The 19,650-nt window shown below is 42.7% G+C and overlaps 1 protein-coding gene across 3 annotated transcripts in view; it reads right to left on the bottom strand.

Moving 5' to 3' along the window:
* Positions 1 to 13,070, bottom strand: part of STYK1 (serine/threonine/tyrosine kinase 1) — a 50,402-nt gene extending 37,332 nt beyond the window's left edge. For 2 of the 3 annotated variants that reach the window (XM_081589352.1, XM_081589353.1), the window contains exon 1: positions 12,916 to 13,070. The gene's annotated coding sequence lies outside the window, so the exon portion shown is untranslated. The remainder of the gene's footprint in view (positions 1 to 12,915) is intronic. The other variant, XM_081589354.1, reaches the window with a different exon arrangement.
* Positions 13,071 to 19,650: the final 6,580 nt, after the last annotated feature.

The raw sequence follows: 19,650 nt of genomic DNA, 5'->3' as shown, positions 1-19,650 counted from the left end.
GTAAAGAATCTGCCTGCCAGTGCAGGAGACACCAGTTTGACCCCTGATCCGGGAAGATACCACGTGCCGAGGAACAACTAAGCCCATGCGCCCCAACTATTGAGCCTGTGCTGTAGATCCCGGGAGCCACAACTACTGAGCCCACGTGCTGTAGCTAGTGAAGCTGGAGCATCCTAGAGCCGGTGCTCCACAAGAGAAGTCACCGCAGTGAGAAGCCCGTGCACCGCAATGAAGAGTAGCCCCCTGATTGCCACAACTAGAGAAAAGCCTGTGCAACTATGAAGACCCAGTGCAGCCAAAAATAAGTAAATAAATAAAAACCTGTACCAAGAGCAGCCACTCCCCAGTGCCAACCTCCCCACCCCAAGCTCCTGAGCAATCACTAATCTAGCTCTCATCTTTATGGATTTGCCTATTTTGGATATCTCATATAAATTGAATCATGTAATCTGTGACCTTCTGTGTTTGGCTTTAGCAAGTTTCCAAGTTTCATCCATTGTATTAATGAGGGTTCTCTGGAGAAACAACCAATAGGATATATATAGAGAGAGATATAGATATATGAATGAGGAAATTTATTATAGGAATTGGCTCACAAGGCTATGGAGCTGAGAAGCCCCACAATCTGCCATCTGCAAGTTGGAAAGTCAGGAAATCTGGGACTATAATTCAACCTGAGGCTGGAGGCCTGAAAACAGGGATCCCAGGGTCTGAAGTCCAGATTCTCCTTATGTCTATAGCACATGGTCTTAATCACTGCAGCTTTGTAGTACGTTTTAAAATAATTAATTCTGGGGACTTCCCTGGAAGTTCAGCAGTTAGGACTCAGTGCTTTCACTGCCAAGGGCTGAGGTTCAATCCCTGGTCAGGGAACTAAGATCCTACAAGCCACACGGCATGGCCAAAAAACAAAAAAAGAAAGAAATTAAAATGATTAAGTGTGAGTCCTATAACTTTGTTCTCTTTTTGAAGATTGTTTTGTGTTCCTTCTTATATAAATTTTAGAATCAATTTGATCATTTCTGGGGAAAAAAACTGTCTGGAACATTGGCAGAGACTACATTGACTATATCCATCAACTTGGAAGGACTGTTGTCTTCACAATATTAAGTCTTCCTACTTCTTATTGGATGTCTTTCCATTTACTCAGCTCTTGCTTCATTCCCTTCAATATTTTGTAGTTTTCAGCGTAGAAGTTTCATTTGCTGTCAATAGTACTTACAGTTCCGTGGCCTCAAGAAGTTAATCAGAATCTGTGTATGACTTGGAGATACCACTGAATGTTCTGTCTCTGAGAAAATCAGTTCTAGAAGAGGTTGGACAATACATGCCTCCTAGAGGCTGACCAGACATGCCATATATAAGATAATAGCAGCCCACTACTGATCTTTCTCATATCTGGATAATTATGCAGACTGTAGAGCACCGCTTTCTGTGGTTCTCAGGGTTAGAACCCAGTTTCTTTTCTTTGACAGGCCTGAGTTGGTATAAATTTCTCAGGTTGCCATGAATTGGTGGGACTAGAGAGGGTATCCAAAGAATCACTGCTCTAAATTCCTATCAACAGGGACTTCCCTGGCAGCTCAGTGGTTAAGACTTCAGCTTCCAATGCAGGGCGTATGGGTTTGATCCCTGGTTGGAGAGCTAAGATCCCACATGCCTTGGAGCCAAAAAAAACCCAAAACATAAAACAGAAGCAATGCTGTAACAAATTTAATAAAGACTTTAAAAATGGTCCACATCAACAAATCTTTAAATAAATTGATTCCTATCAAAATAAATGTTTTTATATACCTTACCTACAGAAATCACTGCTCCTCAGACACCTAAAATTTGTTTAGTTAATGTTGAAATAAAAATCGCAAAGGTGCAGCACCTACTATCACTATGAAACCACACAACTCAGGTATGAAGATACAAGGACTTTCAACCAGCACAGAGTCCTGTCCCAGGGTTCAGTGAACTTTGTCTGAAGGACTTATCTCACACACTATCTGAATATATATAAACCCACAACCTGTGGCCTGCTGATACTATCAAAGCTTTATTGCTCATCTGTTTGTAGATAATCTAAGCTCATACCTTTAAAACGGCTTGCCTCTATTTCCCAGCCCACGTCAACTCAGTCAATTAAAAATAATTTTAATAGCAACCCAAAGGGGTGGGAAGGGGTTCAAGAATGAGGGGATATATGTGTACTTATGGTCGATTCACGTTGTTGTACGGCAGAAACCAACACAACATTGTAATGATCCTCCAATTCAAAAGAATTTTTTCAAAAAAAGAAAAAAATAGCAGCCCAAGATGAGCAGATGTGGAAAGATCAAGGTAGTGGTGATGAAGAGGAGGTGCTTTACAGATGATGATAAAATCACATTTCATTTACCTGCATTTTTTTCCAATCCTGAAAACTTGAAGTGTTCTTCAAAGTTATCTTCAGTTTTATGAAAGAAAGCCACTTCAGAATAACCCATGACCATTTTAACAACTTCACAGTGTATGTGGAAAATAAGGTCTAAGTGCAAAAGTGACTCATGTAGGGTCGGAAAATAAATCAGAGATCTAATCGGATGTGGGACTCTTTCTGATCATGAATCAATTATTACTCTTAATGAACATGAGTGAGGACAAGAAAAACAGGGTGAGACTTTGAGGTCATTTAGTGTTAAGGGAGCTATTTGGGCCTCAAGAAGGAATATATGTTTACATATGGCTGATTCATCTTGCTATGCAGTAGAGGCTAACACAAACCTGTAAAGCAACTCTACTGCAATAAAAATTAATTAATGAAAATAAAAGAAGGGATGCAAACACACCAAGTTCAACTCTTGGTGTCCAAAAGTCATTCTCTTTCCACACTGTAATTGAAGAAACCAGCATTGTGCCTCCTGGGCCACTTCAGACACACCTCCCAGCTAAAGAAACTCTAAACAGAGCAACTCTGCCTTCCATTTCTTATTCTGCTTGACAAGAACACTATGAGAGGCAACATGAATTCCACAAATGAATTCTAAACATGTACAATCAGAAGAGCCTTTTGAAAGCAATAAAAAAAAGCCTCGCCTCTGTGACCAGCTGGTGAGCAAATAGGCACAGGGTTCAGATTTTTTCCAACAGCTAACTAGCACTTGAGCTAAGACTAGCCTTGCGTACCCTGCATGTCCATCTGGTCCTCTTTCATTATAATTTTCCACCCTTCAAAAGGCTGACTGGGTATTGGATCTCTTTTTATCCAGTTTTGTACAGATGAGGATAAGGAAGATGATTGTAGTTCTTAGAATTCATCATGTGCCTACAGTTTCATAGTTTCTTCTGCCTGTCAAGCCTTTGGGTTGTATATGTGTCTGAATTAACCTCAGGAAATCTCCCGCATACATTTCTGAGGTTGAGGAGACTTTACATTCCAATTGTATTTTCGTTGCTGGCACTGCAGGGCTCGGAGAATGTTCCAGCGAATATTCTGCTTATTTATTCCTCCACCAAAACTCATTTTGATTCATACTAAGAGGTCAGCCCCAAAGAACACTAAAGGGGTCAGGGATTGGGACCCATGGGGAAAGACCAGGAGGTAGCAAAGCAGCTTTAAACCAGACTGATTGGATCTGTGGTGTTTGCTTATAAATCTGATGGAAAGCGAGGCAGTCAACACAGATGTTCAGCATTCCCTTAGCTCCCCGCCCCCTTCCTTGAACCACAAGCCAAGCCTGTCACTTCTATTCAGATAAACAAGCCCTTCCCTGCTGCTGTAGCCTCTAACTAGTCTGAGGCAGCACTGACTTTGTGCTCTGGCTGGTGGGGCATCACACAGCACTTAAGCAAGGGGCAGTGGACACTTGCTCTGTCTGGGCTAAGCCGACCCCATCTGACTTAAAAGCGCCTTTGGAGAAGCTGATCCTAAGGACACAAACTCGGGGTAGTTTGGTCTACAATGGGTCTTGAAAACTGATTACTGTCAAAAAAAACTGCTTAGGGTCATCTTCTCTAAACTCCAAACTATCATCTTTGGCAAATATTTTTCATCATTCAGGTGCAAGGCAGGGGATCCCGGATCAATTTCTGGGTCGGGAAGATCCTCTGGAGAAGGGATAAGCTACCCGCTTCAGTATTCTTGGGCTTCCCTGGTGTCTCAGCTGGTAAAGAATCTGCCTGTAATGTGGGAGACCTGAGTTCAGTCCCTGGGTTGGGAAGATCCCCTGGAGAAGGGAAAGGCTACCTATTCCATATTCTGGCCTGGACAATTCCATGGACTGTATAGTCCATGGGGTTGCAAAGAGTAGGACACAACTGAGTGACTTCTACTTCACTTTCATAGCTTCCCTGGTGGCTCAGATGGTAAAGAATCAGCCTGCAATGCAGAAGACCCAGGTTCAATTCCTGGGTTGCGAAGATCCCCTGGAGAAGAGAATGGCTACCCACTGCAATATTCTTGCCTGGAGAATTCCATGGACAGAGGAGCCTGGCAGCCTACAGTCCATGAGTCACAAAGAGTTGGACATGACTAAGCAACACAAATGCTGTGTTAGTTTATATAAATAAACACAGAGAATTAGACAATATGAGGTTACAGAGGAATACACTCCAAATAAAGAAACAAAACACCAGAAGAAGAACAAAACTAAACGGAGATAAGCAATATATACCCAACTGCTGCTACTGCTAAGTCACCTCAGTCGTGTCCGACTCTGTGCGACCCCATAGATGGCAGCCCAGCAGGCTCCGCCGTCCCTGGGATTCTCCAGGCAAGAACACTGGAGTGGGTTGCCATTTCCTTCTCCAGTGCATGAAAGTGAAAAGTGAGAGTGAAGTCGCTCAGCCATGTCCGACTCTTAGCGACCCCATGGACTGCAGCCTACCAGGCTCCTCCATCCATGGGATTTTCCAGGCAAGAGTACTGGAGTGGGGTGCCATTGCCTTCTCCAATATACCCAACAGTTTAGGGTAATGATCATCAACAATAATAGGAGAACTTTAACATCTTGCTTACACCAATGGACAGATCATCTAGGCAGAGAATCAATAAGGAGGGAGTGTGCAAAAAAGGAAACCCTTCTACATGGTTGATGGGAATGTAAACTGGTACAAATACTATGCAGAATAGTATGGAGTTTCCTCAAAAAATAAAAATAGAATTACCATATGATCCAGCAATTCCCCTCCAGGGTATTTTTCTGAAGAAAAAGAATACTAATTCAAAACGATATACACACCCCATATTAATTACAACATTGTTCATAATAGCCTAAGTGTCCATAAATAATGTATGGAAGTGAAAGTTGTTCAGTCATGTCTGACCCTTTGCGATTCCATGAACTATACAGTTCATGGATTTTTCTAGGCCAGAATACTGGAGTGGGTAGCCTTTCGCTTCTCCAGTGGATCTTCCCAACCCAGTGATTGAACCCAGGTCTCCCGCATTGCAGGTAGATTCTTTATCAGCTGAGCTACAAGGAAAGCCCAAGAATATTGGAGTGGGTAGCCTATCCCTTCTCCAGTGGTGGATCTTTCCGATCCAGGAATCGAACTAGGGTCTCCTGCATTGCAGGCAGATTCTTTACCAACTGAGCTATCAGGGAAGGCCTAAATAGGTGGATGGATAAAGAATATGTGAGATAGATACACAGACAGATATAGAGAATGGAATATTACTCTGTCATGAAAAAATGAAATCTTAGCATTTATGGCAACATTAATGGATATAGAAGGTATCGTGGTAAGTGAAATAAATCATACAGAGAATGACAAACACCATATGTTTTCACTTATATGTGAAATCTAAAAAAGAAAGCAAATGACTAAACCTAGCAAAACAGAAACAGACTCACAGATACAGACAAAAACAGGTAGTGGCCAAAGGGGAAGAGGGTGAGGTGATGGGTGAAATAGTTGAAACTTCCAGCTATAAAAGAGTCATGTGGATGAAATATATAGCATGGGGAATATAGTCAATAATATTATAATAACTTTGTGTGATAACTAGACTTATTGTATTGATCATTTTGAAATGCATAGAATTATTAAATTACTATTTTGTCCACCTGGAACTAACATAGTGTTGTAGGTCAATTATACTTCAATTAAAAAGAAAAAGAATTAGCTGTGTTGGCAACTGGCTACCTCAATGCCAAAAAGGGTTATTATTATAAATTAGAAAACAAATTAAGTGCAGATTGGGTGTGGCAGGGGCATACCTAATGCTTAAAATAGAACTTAGACTGACGAGAGTTAAATAAAGCATGAGCATCAAGGAAACTCTCGTTCCCTGGAATCTCACTCTTTAGAAGTGACTTTCACAGCATAGTATAGCTGGAGCATACATTGCCCAGTTCACCTGGAGTTGTAGCCAGGGGAAAGTTGTGGAGAAGACCCCCTGAGCTTAGGAGCGTAAGAGTAACTTTAGGAAATTGAGCTGAAGTCAAGGCATGCATAGGAACCTCTTCACTTCATCTCCACTTCCTTTTCCTTATCCAGAGCTGACAGTCTCCACAGCTAAATTCTAACCTATTCTTCTCATGATCATTCTAGTTAGGAAACTCAGAGAACTTACAAGAAATTCAAAAATAAAAGACTCAGTTTTTTAATCGAAGAATCTCCCAAGATTTGCCAGTCTATCTCAACCCTTCATTTTCTAAAACAGAAAGATGATAATAACAATAAAATAATAAAGCACACTGTCGTAAGTACCTTGTTCTTGGCTAACAAAAAGAGTGCTTAAAACAGATTTCAGGTCCTTGGACTTCTTCCATTCTACACAAGACTCTTTCCACGCTACACAGGTATCTGTGTAATATCTCCTTCTCCATTGTGTACACTTATTCCCTTCTACTTTTATTTTCTGCAGATGATAGGCTAATATAAAGACTGAATACCTCACCTACTTATTCAGTGCTTAATCAGTTTGCCTACAGTCACCAGTTTCTTTCCAACCAGATAGTAATTTCCTTGATGGCATACTCAGCTTCTTTATGCCCTTTTATTGCATGTGTGTGTGCATGCTAAGTCGCTTTAGTCATGTATGACTCTTTTCGACCCTATGTAGCCTGCCAGGCTCTTCTGTCCAGGGGGATTCTCCAGGCAAGAATACTGGAGTGGGTTGCCATGCCCTCCTCCAGGGATATTCCTGACCCAGGGATCAAACCCACATTTCCTGTGGCTCCTGCATTGCAGGCAGATTCTTTACCACTGAGCCACCAGAGAAGCCCACGCCCTTTTATTAGCACAGCCCAGAAGCAGACACAGAGCAGTAGCCTGGTGGGGAGCAAGAAGAGAAGCATGAAAGTCTTCACGAGAACAAGAATATGGGGACTTTGGCTATTTTCCTTCTAGCTGTATCCCTAACACTTGGAAACAGGGCTTTTTCCAGGTGAATTTCAGTGTGGGTGTGTTACACATTACAGTAGCTTAATGCCTTTATCACCACAACTGCCAATAGCTGTCAGTAACTAGTGGGAAGAAAGCTTGGTCTCAAATGTGTGAATAGCTCAGATGAGGAGAGGATTCATAACAGGAGTCCACAATCACAGAAATAAAAGGGTAAGAAAGGAGACAAAATGGGAATGAGGTTGAGGGACTGATGAAAAGGAACAACAAATTCAGAAAAAGAGGAACTTCCTTGGTGGTCCAGTGGTTAAGAGTCCACCTTCCAATGCATTGGGTGTGTGTTCAATCCCTGGTCAGGGAACTAAGATTCCACATGCCTCGAGGCCAAAAAGTCAAAACATAAAGCAGAAGCAATATTATAACAAATTCAATAAAGACTTAAACATATGGTCCACATTTTTAAAAATTAAAAAAAAAAAGAAAAAGGGAAGACAGAGGTGGCATCAAGATGGTGGAGTAGGAGGAGGTGGAGAACACCTCCCCCCATGAACACGTCTAAGATTCGTCTACACATGGAACAATTCTCACTGAAAACTAGAGACTGACAGAAACCAAGTTTCTGCACAACCAAGGCTGTAAGAAAGATGCACACTTAATCCAGTAAGAAGAGAAGAAAAGTGATCAGGTCAGGACTGGGAGGAAAAGGAAGATCACACGGGTTGAGAGCCACGCTGGGGAGTGGGCAGTTCAAGCCACATATTGGGCACCCCAGTCCTGGGGTCCTCTGTGAGGGAGATGAGTCCCCTTGGCAGGTGGGAAGACCACCAGGACTAACAGGAGGGCTGTGGGGAACCTGAGCTTACTCATGAGGAGCGTACATGCGCTGGCCGGCCCCCATACCCGGAGTGGAGGTGCAGTGGCCCCAATTTCCCTGAGAGAGCCTGGGCACACGCCCCAGCTGAAACAGAGAGAACGAGCCAGCCACCATTTACCCTGGGTCACAGCGTAACACTAGATCTGGGTGGCCATGACCAGGAAGAAAGTTCAGCTGTGGGAAACGCAGAGGTGACCTGGGTGGGGCAGAGCCTGGGTGAGGCAGCAGGAGCCATTGTCAGAGCTTATTCAACAGTACCTCAGAAGCAGCCCAGATCTTTGAGGTGGCCAGCCCACCACAGCTCCTGCCTGCCCACCAAGTCATTTCAGTCGTGTCCGACTCTACGTGACCCCAGGGACTGAGCCCGCCAGGTTCCTCTGTCCATGGGGTTCTCCAGGCAAGAATACTGGAGTGGGTTGCTATGCCTTCCTCCTGCAGATCTTCCCAACTCAGGGATCGAAACTGAGGCTTCTGCACTGCAGGCGGATTCTTTACCACTGAGCCACCAGGGAAGCCCCCACCCCAGCTCACTCCCCAGTAAATACCTCAGGTCCCTGTGAGCCCTGCCTGCCCTGAGGTGACGCTCCACAACAGAGAGGGGCAGTGATCAGCCCTGAGGGACAAAGGGACTTGAACCCAAAGCTACATCTGAGCAGAGTAAGGGAAACGACTGCGGGCATCGGCACAGGCAGCACATCAGAGACAATTCGGATCTCTGTCTGTGACTGGAATGAGTGGACAGACTCCGTGGATCCCCTTGCTTCAGCACTACTCCCTGTAGGACAAGGATCCCGGAAAAAAGAAAAGGGAAAACACACACTTAGAGGAAACAGAGGGGCATCCCTAGTGGCTCAGCGGTAAAGAATCCGCCTGCCAATGCAAGAGACACAGGTTCAATCCCTGGTCCAGGAAGATACCACATGTTGTGGAGTAACTAAGCCACCTCTACGGAGCCTGTGACTAGAACCCAGGAGCCCCAGCGACTGAGCTCACGTGCCGCAACTACTGAAGCCCATGCTCCCTAGAGCCCTTGCTCCGCAATGAGAGAAGCACCGCAATGAGAAGCCCAAGCACCACAACAAAGACTAGCCCTGCTCGCTGCAACCAGAGAAAAGCCTGAGCGGTAACAGAGCCAGCTTGGCCCAGCCCTCAGGGCTTCTGCTTCAGCAACTTGGAATCAGCCCTTATCCACAATAGAGCAGTGATGGCCACTGGGAAGAGGGGACGTCCCCCCTCACACCAGCTCGAGCTCTAGCCCCTCCATGTCCAGCCTGACCTCCTATCAAGATGGCAGCCTCCAGCACACCCTGAGGAAAGATGTGATTGCATCCACATTGAATCCAGCTCTCCCACCAAAGGCACGGGGCACACATAGTCTACACAGAGATGCTCCCACACAAGAATACCCCTTTAAGACTGTAAGAGGTAACTGTTTCACCTGAATTTAGATCAGAGAAAGTTAAACCAAAAAAAAAAAAAAGGCAGAGGAACTGCTCTCAACTGAAGCAGCAAGAAAAATATCCTAAAAAAAAAAAAAGCAAATAAACAATTACCAGAGAAAGAATTCAAAGCATTAGTAATAAGAATGTTAACTAAATTAGGGAAGAGAATAAATGAACACAGTGAAAATTTTAACTAGAAAATATTTTTAAAAACTCTAAAAAATGGAGAATTCAATAACAAATAAAAAGCACACTAGAAAGAATAAATAGCAGATTAAGTGGTAGGGAAGAATGCATAAGTGATCTGTAAGATAGAATAATGGAAATCACCCAATCATAAAAGCAAAAAGAGAAGCAAATTTTAAAAAATAAAATCAACCTAAGTGATCTCTTGATAAGATTAAGTGCACCAATATTTGCATTAAAGGGCTTCCAGAGGGAGAAGAGAGAGGAAAGGAGATCAAAACTCATTTATAATCACTTCAAAAAGAATAAAACACTTAGGAATAAACCTAAGGAGACAAAAGAAATGTACTCCAAAAACTATAAGATGCTGATGAAAGAAACTGAAGATGACACAAACAGGTGAAAAGCTATATCATGTTCCTGAATTGGAAGAATTTACATTGTTAAAATTACCATACTAACCAAGGTGATTTACAGATTCAATGCAATCTCTGCCAAAATGTGAATGGCATTTTTTACAGTTGTTGTTCACCAAGTCATGTCCAGCTCTTTATGACCCCATGGACTGTAGCACACCAGGACTCCTTGTCCCTCACCATCTCCTGGAGTTTGTCCAGGTTCATGTCCACTGATCGGTGATGCCATCAAACCATTCTTCATGGAAGTAGAACAAACAGTTAAGAAATTGTTATAGAAACACAAAAGAACCCAAATAACCAATCTTGAGAAAGAAGAACAGACCTGGAGAAATCACCCTTCCTGACTTTAGACTAGACAACAAATCCATAGTAATCAAAATACTATGGTATCGTTGACTCAGTGGACATGAACTTGGGCAAACTTTGGGAGATAGTGAGGGACAAGGAGGCCTGGCCTGCTGCAGTCCATAGGGGTCACAAAGAATCAGACACCGAATAACAACAACAAACATAAAGCAGTGAGATCAGAACATTTCTTTACACAAGAATAAATTCAAAATGGTTTAAAGACCAAAATGTAAGACCTGAAATCATAAAATTTCTAAAAGAGAACATAGTTAGAACACTCTTTGACACAAATTATAATGATATTATCTTGGATCATTCTCCTAAGACAAAAGAAATAAAAGCAAAAATAAAAATAAATAAAATAAAAAAAGAAATAAAGAAATAAAAGCAAAAAAACCAAATGGAACCTAATTGAACTTAGAGGCTTTTGCACAGCAAAGGAAGCACCAAAAAACAAAAAGACAACATATGGAATGGAAGAAAATGTCTAAAAATGATACAACTAACAAAGGCTTAATATCCAAAATATACAAACAGTTTTCACAAAATTCAATATTAAAAAATAACCCAATCAAAAAATGGTCAGAAGACCTAAATAGACATTTTTCCAAAGACATACAGATTGCTAAGAGGCACATGAAAAGAGGCCCAACAACACTAATCAGCAGGAAAATGGCAAATCAAAATCACTGGCACCTCACACCTGTCAGAATGGTTGTAAATAACAACTGTTGGAAAGAATGCAGAAAAAAGGGAACTCGTGTACACTCTTGGTGGAAACAAAAATTGGTGTAGCTGCTATGGAAACAATATGATGTTCCTCAAAAAACAACATAGAATGACCCTCTTGTGGTTTAGTCACTGAGTCATGTCTGACTATTTTGTGACCCCATGGACTGCAGCCCGCCAGGCTCCTCTGTTTATGGGATTTCCCAGGCAAGAATACTGGAGTGGATTTCCATTTCTTTCTCCAGGGGATCTTCCCAATCCAGGGATCAAACCCACCTCTCCATTTGCAGGTGGATTCTTTACCATTGAGCGATCTGGCAAGCCCTAGAACCACCATATTACCCAGCAATTGCACTCCTGGGTGTCTATCTGGAAACACAAAAACACTAATTCAAAAAGATTCACGTACCCCAATGTTCAAGGCAACATTATGTACAATATACAAAGTATACTGCAATAGGAGCAACCCAAGCAGCAATCAACATATAAGTGGATAAAAAAGACATGGTATAAATAAATATATATATATATATACACACACACACATATACATATAGCTGAGTAATTTTACTCAGCATTACTCAGCCATAAAAAAGAATGAAATTCTGCCATTTGCAGCAACATAGATGAACCTAGAAAATATTATGCATAGTGAAATAAGTCAGACAAAGACAAATACTGTATTCACTCTTACTTGTGGAATATAAAAAATAAAACAAACGAATGTATATAGTAAAACAAAACAGACCCACAGATATGAAAACAAACTAGTAGTTACCAGTGGGAAAAGAGAAGGGAGAAAGGGCAAGACAGGAGTAGAGGATTAAGAGACACAAACAACTACTCAGGATAAAATAAATAAGCATATTGTATGGCACAGGGAATTATAGCCATTATTTTGTAATCACTTTTAATGGAGTGAATGAAACCTATAAAAATACTATAAAAAATCAATCACTGTGCTGCACATCTGATACTAATATAGTATTTTAAATCAACTACACTTCAATGCAAAGAAAAAGAGAAAACAAGTTAAGAAGAAAAGCGAAATTCCCGTAAACAAAGAATAGCATATCACACTATACAATTTTTAAGCGTGATTACAGATATTATCTCATTTAAATATCACAACAACTCCAAGAGATAATTACCATTCTTAATTATGCTTAGCAGATGAGGAGCTGAGCTGAGCCCAAAGGCAGGCTGAACGACCTTACTGTCCTGTGACAAGTAATTCCTGTACTTGACTGTTTCTTTCTATCTCCCCTCTAGCGATGGCCCTCCTCTCCAGGAATACACAGAGACCCCTCCTCCGTTCGCTTTCTGGCTGCCTCTCTCCTTGCCCAAATTGCTGAAAATTGCCAAAATTCTGTCTCAAAAAAAGACAGAAGCCAAAACCCGCGAGATGCCTGTTCCGAAGAAATACAGATTCATTCACCTGGTGATTGCTGTTTGTTCACATAAAATACAAACAGCCACCCACAGCCATCCCCCTTTCGGCCGCCTCCCTCTTTTTCTTCCCAAAACAGCGAAGTCCACCCCTGACCGCATCACTACCATCCTCCTCTCACCCTTCATACCCCCAAACCGTTTCCACTACCTTGTCCCTCCTCCGGTCCCTCCTCCGGTCTCTCTGAATTTCAGATGAAACTGGCTCAGCCAGGGGGAAGGGAAAGAAAAAAAAACAAAAACACTCGTTTTGGGTAGGGCAAGTTGTGCCGGCCTCAAGGAAATGCTTTTCAGTCCCTCCTTCCTACCGTGGGGCGGGGCCGCGGGCAAAGGATGGAGTTTGGGCGGGCTCCCCACAAAAGGAAAAGTCTGCGGGCACTGAGGTTTCCGGGCCTCACCACACCTGAACCAGCAGGAAACCTCTGCCGAAATTGTAAAAGCTGGACTTATTGCTGATCAACTTATTCATTTCCTTCTCGAGCGATTGCTAGACAGTCAGGTATAGAAGACCTGCCTGTCCAGGTGAAAATGCAGTCACGATAAGGCGCAATAGCGCCACCTTCTGTGAGACTCAGTAACAGTTGCCTTCTTCGGTGCTCAAAATGGCCAGGATTTGACCTTGGGCTCTGGGACAATCGCAATCCCAAACCTTTACTGCGTGCTCCAGTTAATACTGACTATGAGGCAATAGATAGGGAATAATTGAACATAAAAATCTCGGCAGTAAATAATCAATCAATTCACAAATGCTTTTAAAATAATCTATGTGCTGGGTTCTTCTCTAGGGATACAGTGATGAGCAACCTACTTAGGTTACCGGCCCACAAGGAATTTACAATCATAGGAGACCCTGAAGAAAATACTCAGCTGGGAGAACTCCAAATGTGATACTAGCACAGAATGCACGTTCTACTCAAGAAATATGGGTCACCTGGTGTATAGATGGCTTGTTTGCTCAGCATTGTTAGCAAACCAAGCAGAAACTGGGCAGCCTTAGAACAGAAAGAATTTGAGTACCATGTGATGTTGAGAATTTGACGACTGGGGTACTTCAGTTCTCTGGAGTCTTTGCTATTGATAGTTTTATTTCCTTCAGAGCTCTTTTAAAATAGGAAGAACTGTACTGCATGCCACTGAATTGTACATTTAAGAATGGTTGGTGGTTAATTTTATGTTATGTGAATTTTACCTCGATTTAAAAAAATGAAAGCATGAAGTCTCATCAGTCAAATTTTCTTCTCATCCTTTAGGTCATAACTGATGAATAAAAGCCAAATGAGTGAATTTGAGCTTTATATTATGGCCTCTTCTCCTCTGCTTCCCCATGGACCCTGATCTCCTCATAGCAGAGACTGTGGCATACTCATTTTTGTAATTCCTGCAACACCTGAGTGTCTTGCTTAATACCCATTCTGATACACAGAATTCTGTTTAAAAATCTCCTTTTTGTAAAGGAGTCACCATAGTCACAAAAGTTATAAGCACCTTTAAGACCTAGAAAAAATTGTAAATATATACAGACAGAACAAAGGGGGATTCAAAAATGTATTCTCTAATCTTAATGAACAATTCAATAAATGGTGAATTTTTAAATTTTCTGAGATAGAGAGAACTCTGGAAATAATAATGCTCAGACATGGAATTACCAACATACATACTAAATAGAAAATCCTCATTAAACAAAAGATATAAGCAGGAGGTATACGTGTGTGATCAGTCCCACACATTTACACATGAATAGGGTGACTGGATCATTCTAATTTTGCTCTTCTCTCCAAGTGTTCATTCTCTTATAATTTCCATTATTACCTCTGTCTCACAGTTCTGGCCCTCTTACTCATTTTCAGCAATCTTCAGTTCATCCATCCTTACCAGATGGCTATTTCTACCTCACCATTAATTCAATCACCATTTTAAAATACATTTATTTATTTATTTATTTTTGGCTGCACTGGGTCTTCATTGCTGCGTGCAGACTTTCTCTAGTCGTGGTGAGCGGGGACCACTCTTTTGCTGGGGTAGATGGGCTTCTCATGGCTGTGGCTTCTCTTGTGGCAAAGCACAGACTCTAGGCACGCAGGCTTCAGTAGCTGTGGCCCACTGACTCTGTTGCTCCGAGGCATGTGGGATCATCCCAGACCAGGGATTGAACAGTCCCCTGCATTGGCAGGCGGATTCTTATCCACTATCAGTTCAGTTCAGTTCAGTTCAGTCGCTCAGTCATGTCCGACTCTTTGCGACCCCATGAACTGCAGCACCCCAGGCCTCTCTGTCCATCACCAACTCCCGGAGTCTACCCAAACCCATGTCCATCGAGTCGGTGATGCCATCCAGCGATCTCATCCTCTGTTGTCCCCTTCTCCTCCTGCTCCCAATCCTACCCAGCATTAGGGTCTTTTCCAATGAGTCAACTCTTCGCATGAGGTGGCCAAAGTATTGGAGTTTCAGCTTCAACATCAGTCCTTCCAATGAACACCCAGGACCGATCTCCTTTAGGATGGACTGGTTGGATCTTCTTGCAGTCCAAGGGACTCTCAAGAGTCTTCTCCAACACCACAGTTCAAAACCATCAATTCTGCAGCACTCAGCTTTCTTCACAGTCCAACTCTCACATCCATACATGACTACTGGAAAAGCCATAGCCTTGACCAGACGAACCTTTGCTGACAAAGTAATATCTGTCTCTGCTTTTTAATATGCTGTCTAGGTTGGTCATAACTTTCCTTCCAAGGAGTAAGCATCTTTTAATTTCATAGCTGCAAGCACCATCTGCAGTGGTTTTGGAGCCCCAAAAAATAAAGTTTTTTTGACACTGTTTCCACTGTTTCCCCATCTATTTCCTATGAAGTGATGGGACCAGATGCCATGATCTTAGTTTTCTGAATGTTGAGCTTTAAGCCAACTTTTTCACTCTCCTCTTTCACTTTCATCAAGAGGCTCTTTAGTTCTTCTTCACTTTCTGCCATAAGGGTGGTGTCATTTGAACATCTGAGGTTATTGATATTTCTCCTGGCAATCTTGATTCTAGCTTGTGCTTCCTCCAGCCCAGCGTTTCTCATGATGTACTCTGCATATAAGTTAAATAAGCAGGGTGACAGTATACAGCCTTGACGTACTCCTTTTCCTATTTGGAAACAGTCTGTTGTTCCATGTCCAGTTTCAACTGTTGCTTCCTGACCTGCATACAGGTTTCTCAAGAGACAGGTCAGATGGTCTGATATTCCCGTCTCTTTTAGAATTTTCCACAGTTTATTGTGATCCACACAGTCAAAGGCTTTGGCATAGTCAATAAAGCAGAAATAGATGTTTTTCTGGAACTCGCTTGCTTTTTCGATGATCCAGCGGATGTTGGCAATTTGATTTCTGGTTCCTCTGCGTTTTCTAAAACCAGCTTGAACATCTGGAAGTTCACGGTTCACGTATTGCTGAAGCCTGGCTTGGAGAATTTTGAGCATTACTTTGCTAGTGTGTGAGATCAGTTGTGCGGTAGTTCGAGTATTCTTTGGCATTGCTTTTCTTTGGGATTGGAATGAAAACTGACTTTTCCAGTCCTGTGGTCACTGCTGAGTTTTCCAAATTTCCTGGCATGTTGAGTGCAGCACTTTCATAGCATCATCTTTCAGGATTTGAAATAGTTCAACTGGAATTCCATCACCTCCACTAGCTTTGTTTGTAGTGATGCTTTATAAGGCCCACTTGACTTCACATTCCAGGATGTCTGGCTCTAGGTGAGTGATCACATCATCGTGATTATCTGGGTCATAACGATCTTTTTTGAACAGTTCTTTTGTACACAGCTTCACAGGACCTGAGGCTTATGGAGATTTGCATGGCACGTGGAAGCAGAACAGTGTTGATGGAAGCTATAAAGAGAGTTGGCAAGGACTCGCTGTGGCGATGCCTCACACCTAAGTGAAGTGTCTTGGGCATTGGAAGAAGGTCTTCCCTAGTAGTTCAGTCAGTAAAGCATCCACCTGCAATGCAGAAGACCTGGGTTCAATCTCTGGGTCAAGAAGATCCCCTGGAGGGGGAAATGGCAACCCACTCCTGTATCCTTGCCTGGAAAATTCCATGGACAGAGGAGCCTGGCAGGCTATATAGTCCATGGGGTCACAAAGAGTCGGACTCGACTAACACACACAGGCACTGAAAGAACGGCAGTTGCACGCTCAGTTGCTCAGTCATGTCCAACTCCTTGCGACCCCATGGACTGTAGCACACCAGGCTTCTCTATCCGTGGGACTTTCCAGGCAAAAACACTCGAGTGGGTTGCCATTTCCTCCTCCAGAGGGTCTTCCTGACTCAGGGATCAAATCTGCATCTCCTATACTGGCAGACAGATTCTTTACCACTGAGCCACCTGGGAAGCCCTGAAAGAATGGTAGATGTTGCCAACCAAAAACTGTCACTCACCGTCTGGCTCTACAAGGAGGAAGCCCCTAACCACAGGAGTCCCCTGACCTTCCACACACCTGAAAGGGTCCAGGGTGGAGACCAGGAATGAGGTTCTCCATGCTCTGGAAAAAACTAGCAAACAGGACTCACATAGTTAGATATTTCCAGATGATTTTATGAGCCCAGTTTTTTGCATCTTCTGTTGTCTAGAAAAGTGCTAATATCATTGAGACATTTGCTGCTCGTGGTTAGCAGCAACCCTCTGCCAAAATTTGTGCATGATTGCGTGGAACCCCTGCCCCTTCACTAGTATCTTATTTGTTCTGATCTTCCTTTCTAATTCCTCAGAACAGTGAAGACTGTAGCCCAGGAGACCGCTCCATCTACTGGCTAGCTGATAGCAGGACGAGTTGAAACTAGGTATTAAGGACAGCAGACCCATAGCACAGGAAGAGATGTTATTCTTTTAAGAAGCCACTGGGAAGGGCTTCCCTTGTGGCTCAGCTGGTAAAAAAGCCACTGGGAGGAAAACTGTCCAGGGGAGCCACCCACCCAACTCATCCGTAAGAAGAAAATGTGTTATAGTAAGCCACTGAAATGTAAGATGGTGTGTTACAGCGGCTAGAATTAACTACCCTGAGGAATGCAGACATGTTAATGCCATTTTTCATCTCAGGCTTCCACATCATTACATGTTTCCACGCCATACCCTTCTTAAAGGAATACTGCCCACACTACAGGAGCTGGGGGAGAGCTCACGTTACCCATGTGGGTTTCGGTTCCCTTAGAGCTTCCCATCCCCCATCCTGAAAATCAGGATGATTCTGGATCTAGCTTATCAGCTAAAATGACACACTTTCACCCTGAGGAAATCACAAAGGTGATAAAGTCTTTACCACTTCCTCTGGCAAGATCACCCGGTTTTCAGAGATTTCTATCAGCACCGGCTTCCTTTCTAGACTTCTCCTATTAAGTAAGACATTGATGCCTATATATACATATATATTACCTATCACATATATATATGATGCCTATATAAAATGATTTTATATATATAAAGTCATTCCTGTAAAGTTAAGAGATGTTTTCCTCTTTTCAACCACAATCAAGTACTACTCTGGGATTTAGTGTCAGTTCTAAGATTCAGAGACTTCCCTGGTCACTCAGACGGTAAAGAACCCGCCTGAAGTGCAGACCTGGGTTAGATCCTTGGGTCGGGAAGATCCCCTGAAGAAGGAAATGGCAACCCACTCCAGTATTCTTGCTTGGAGAATTCCGTAGACAGAAGAGCCTGGTGGGCTACAGTCCATGGGGTCACAGAGTCGAACAAGACTGAACGACTAACACACAAAGTTAAGAGATGTTTTCCTCTTTTCAATCACAACCGAGTACTACTCTGGGATTGAATGTGTGAAATTCTAAGATTCAGGGAACATTATTACTTCAAAATCTCTAAGTATTAGTCTTTACGAATACATCTCTTCACTCCCCCAAGAGCAAAAGTACTTTTGAAAACTGCATCTGTGCAATAAGCCCGAGAACCTCAATGATGTGGATGCAGTTCATTTGTGATGTGAAAAAACCTGGCATCACTCGGCACAGAGCAGGCACTCAAATATTTTGAGTTGGGTAGGCTACTTTCCCAGTAGGTGCTGTTTCAAACAGGCAAAACTCTGCAGCTTCAAGTTAACAACAATCATAGCCAATTTGTTAATTGCGGTATGACAGCCTCTGATTAATCTCTAGCTGTGCTTCCACCCAGGCACCACGTAGCTCTTGGCAAAGAAATTCAACTCCCTGATTTTGTGCTGTAAAAGAATGTAGGCCCATCCTTATATCACATCCAGTTTGTCTTGTCTTCTGTACCTCCAACCAATGTGTTTTAGGGTTGTAGTTATACACACTACTGAGGTTTAGACTTTTGCCTCCAATTCTTTGCATTTCTTGTTACTTTTTTTTTTTCCCTAGAATAGCTATAACCCTGATGGATGATGTTTAGAGGTAAGGGTGTTAGAATGATAAAGTGTTTATAACTGCAGTTTTTAGGAACCTTCAGGACCCAGTAACAGACAACTTCATCAACACACAAACTCAGTGGGTCTTTTGTGGGTTTGTGCCTCTAGAACAGTGCTTGACTCAAACCCAGACTCAGGAGGTACTTGATTTAAGGAATAAATCATTTGATAGGTACAGCGGATCTGAGAAGTGACGACATAGAATTGACATGTACTGTAGCGCTGTAGTGTTTCTCCACTTGGGGGCGCCATCTACTCCCCGGGGGAAAGAATTTGTGGTGCGGCTGCAAGGAGGCCCCCTTCCTCTTTTTCGAAAGACCCAGGTAGACAACTAGGACACAGCAGCTGGTGTGGAAAGCCATTACAGTTAGAAGTTCAGAGATGTTAGGACTACTAACCCCTTCAGTAATTTAAAGGAAGTTGTTAACTGAAATGTCATCAACCACCTCAACAAGGATGACTCAGGAGCTGAGAGC

This window comes from Giraffa tippelskirchi, chromosome 4 (genome assembly GCF_054371585.1).
Source record: "Giraffa tippelskirchi isolate mGirTip1 chromosome 4, T2T-mGirTip1v1.2.pri, whole genome shotgun sequence".
Lineage (NCBI taxonomy): Eukaryota > Metazoa > Chordata > Mammalia > Artiodactyla > Giraffidae > Giraffa > Giraffa tippelskirchi.
This window is presented reverse-complemented; position numbering and strand designations above follow the sequence as displayed.